The following is a 3,932-nucleotide window of genomic DNA, read 5'->3' on the forward strand; positions in this document are numbered from 1 at the left end:
GGGCAAATTTTGGGGAGAACCCCCAAAGGGGCTCCTCTAGGAAAGCAGATTCATTTGGCCCCTCCCCTATGAAATATTAATCCCAATATTACCGGGTGGGACGTGCCTGGGCTCGTCTGACCCTTGCTGCTGGGCCAAAGGCGGCAGCTGTGATGTTTCACCTCAGAGATACATTTGGCCGGCTGGATCGTGCAGCTAGGCACTCGCAACAAATCCAGGCATAGTAGAAACTCAGTTTACCTCTGGTGGAAAAGGTTCAGGGGACGGTGAAGAGAAAAAGGAGAGGATTCTGCTGTAGAGTTTTAATCCAGAGTTTATTCCAGGATGACAGACCTCTGAATCTTGTAACAGCTCCCAACAGAATCCAGACCACATGGTCCCATCTCCTTTTAAGCCCGGGGACAGGGGGAGGGGAAGGCACAGGTGAGCCACCAACCAGGTGGGAGGAGGGGAAGGCTCAAAGGATAAAGACACTTGGACAGGCCAATGAGCCCGGACCTGAGGGGCATCTTTTGAACTTCTGCCAACCACACCATGACCCTGCTGGAATGTTAAGATTGATGGACAGCACTTAGCAGGAGGGCAAAGGGGGAGGGGAAAGGACAGATTTCACCTATCCCAACACCTGAGGGATTTTCCTGTTTCCTGAAACAGGAAATGGCGTCACACTGCAACACTCCCCCCAACCGGTCCAGGAGAAAATAGCTCCGTGGAAAGAGGTGGAAAAAACCTGTTTATTAAACAATAAAACCTAAACAATATTGAACAATAAAACCCCTTGTTGCTCCAAAAGAGATGACAAACTGAGAAAGTCCCCTCCCTCGGTTGCAGTTCAGCTCACACAGGCTCTTATCAGTCCCTCTGGTGCTGGAAATGTTGCGGGCCGGGCACGGCCTGGTGGGCCACAGGTGCGAGCTGCCGGTGCTCTTCTGGGTGTTCAGTCCAGAGCAGGTTTCAAGAGGTCCAAAGAAAAGGGAAAAAAGAAAAGAAACCACAGTCCAGGGAACTTCCTTGCCTCAGCAAGCTAAAACTAACTAAAAGCAAAGGAGAGCTCTGTCCCACTGTCTGTTCATCCACAGACAACACAGTCCAGGAGCAGGAATGTGGAGGAGTGAGTGCAGTGTCTGAAAACAAACTGCTGCTTCGTCTCTCCCCCCTTCACTCTCTGCAACAAGTCTTAAAGGTGCAAAACTTATTATGCAGCATAAACAGAACAAGATGATTGGGGTTAAAAGCGTCATATAATCAGCTTAGGACAACTCCCTCTCTCTTTCTCCCCCTCTTTTCTATTCTTTTCCTCTCCCTAATTCCTTTCATGCATTTGCTGTGGTCATTCTATAAAGGTGCATTTGTTTGGATTGATACTGCAATCCCCTTTCCGTGTTGTCTGTTGCACTCTGAGATCAGTTAACCAACCATCACCACCCCCATTGGTATGAGCGGATCGTGACATTAAATTGGCATCATGGACAGGATTCTGATAGACAGAAGGGTCTGCAAGGCTGTTTGTAGCCTGTAACAGGGGAAGGACGATTTGCTTCAGCCACACCTAGCCCTTCATCGCGAAAGGGTTGAACGAAGCTGGAAAGTAAGGAAAGCTCTTCGAATTTCCCACAAACTGCGCACGCCCAGGTGAAATACGCCCCCATACTCTATTGGGGGTTCTGTCTTTAGAATTTCCCAAAAAATCTCTTAGCGCAAAAGGGGAAACTGGTTTTGTTTATGTGTGAATTTGGACTGTCTGGGAAGGAAGGGACAACTTGAAGGAACTAAGCAGGGCCTCCCAGGGAGATTTGGTCTCTTCACCCAGCCAGGGAAGCAAAGGGGAGCACAGCAAAGGCTGTGAGATTGTCTAACTTAAGTTTGCACCTCCCTGTCATGGTTTTGGTCCCTTCATAAAATGACTGAAAACTCTAGCACAAAAGTTAAAGCTGAATTTTCTGCTCTGCTTGCTAAATAGAATGCCAAGCCTTCTCCAAGGGGGGAGGTTTGGGCAGAGAACAGCTGGTTTAATTTAGAAAATGTCATAGATAGAATTCATTCTTTACAACATGAAACAGAAGTTAAACTGGGCAAAAATAAAACCATCCTCTGCTCAGTTTTGGCAGCTTGTCTCACAGCAGCCATAGAAACCCTTTTAAAGCAAAGAAACGAGGAAATAGCAAGAATAGATTCCCTTCAAAACCTAGTTGAAATTTTGCAGAAAGAATTAAAGGAAGATAGAAATGAGATCTATATGTTGAGAGCTGCCCTTAGAGAGGAACTTGCTAAGAATTCACATCATACTGATTCCTCTACAGAGCCAGAGGAAAAGGAAACTCCTGACATGAAACAAATCTATCCCCGTCAGGAACTTGAGGCAGTAAAAAATTGGAGAGAATACTGCTGTCCTCGCTTGAGACCCTTGGTTCAAACAGAATAGAACTATATTAATGATGAGGATTGTTGGAATGTTGGGGGACATAAGACAGATGATGCACTTTGGACCTGGTTAACATAAGAGATTTGATAACAGGATGCCTTGGCATAAACAAATGGAACTTTGAAAATTAGACCTGGATTGCAAGAAGATTAAATCAAACGGGTTTACTGGCAAAAGAAAATCGCATTAAACTCTGCAAGCAAGAGATGTTGTTATATGCGTAAGTTTGTGTATGTGATTTTAACCTAATCATTGTAGTACACATTACTAGTCTCCCTGAAATGGTATATAAGTGCTTGTATCCCACAATAAAATTGGATTCTGATTACCGAGTGGGTCTCCCTGTCTCTCTGCATTGCCGAAAGAGGATCTTGACCCACATATCACAACTAAACAAATACCGTTCAGTGCTACCGAATTAGCTAAGCTGTAAAAAGAATTCGGGCGCCTCCCACAAGAATCAGAGACAGAATATGTCTTCCGAGTGTCCCTCGATGGTGGAGATCAAATTAAATTAACCGGAGGCCAGTGGGTACTGGGGACATGGAGCCTTCTTCATAACAGGAGATAAGGAGGTAAGAGTGATGCATGGTCCCTGACACAGGGTGCGTCTTTCTGGGCCGGGAGAATGAATCCTTTGGAAAGGGGTGACCCCCTGGCAATCGTTGACACCACCGACCAGCTCTTAGAAAGTGTCCACAAAGCCGCCTGCCTGCCAATGATTCATGAAAAGAAATTAGTTCCTGGTTTTGAATGCCCAATGCAATTACCTGTGAAGCCAGAACTAATGACCAATTGAACTCATGGGCTTCCAGAAACACTTAAACATACAGCAATGACTCTACAGAAAACCATAATGGCTTTGAATCCTGTAGAAAGACTAGATAAGGTTCCTCAGGAATTCCCCTGACCAAAGTGGACCTAGAGATCCTGGCTTCACTCCCTACTCTTCCCCCTCACAGCCCTCAGCTTCTCAATCGGATTCACCTGCCAGTAGCCATAAAGTTTGGACATGAGCTGAAGTTGCAGTAGATCTAATTAATTATTGTAGACAATATGGAGCTATAAAAACCCCGGCATAGAAATCAGAAAATAACAAAGGTGTTTGGTTTATTGGGGCTCCTCACAGTGAAAATATAGAGAAAGGAAAACAGATCTCTAACTGCCACCGTTGGTGGTTGTTGGGAATTCAAAAGTGGGTCCCCAAAGAGGTGATGGATGGTTTGCCCCTTGAGAAATTGCAGAAAATAATAAATAATTGGCACCAGCGAAAACCGAATCCATTGGCTCAACCCAGTGCACCCCTCCCTTCTCAGGGACAAAAACTAACCCTCCCCCAGCCTCTCCCACAGAACACAGGCAGTGAACCAAAACCAACAGGGTTTTCGGGCAACAAATCTCTCTGCCGCTTACAGGCGGGCAAAGGGGCGGAGCTTGGGTTTATTTAAGAATGCTCACTAAAAATAAATCAGGATATAAATTAAGCCCAGCTATCACGGGCCTCCACAGG

The 3,932-nt window shown here is 45.8% G+C and overlaps 1 pseudogene; it reads left to right on the top strand.

Annotated features, from left to right (window-relative positions):
- The first annotated feature begins 2,326 nt into the window (after positions 1–2,326).
- LOC136570957 (uncharacterized) lies at positions 2,327–3,504 on the top strand (annotated as a pseudogene).
- The last annotated feature ends 428 nt before the right edge of the window (positions 3,505–3,932 follow it).

This window comes from Molothrus aeneus, unplaced genomic scaffold (assembly GCF_037042795.1).
Source record: "Molothrus aeneus isolate 106 unplaced genomic scaffold, BPBGC_Maene_1.0 scaffold_44, whole genome shotgun sequence".
Lineage (NCBI taxonomy): Eukaryota > Metazoa > Chordata > Aves > Passeriformes > Icteridae > Molothrus > Molothrus aeneus.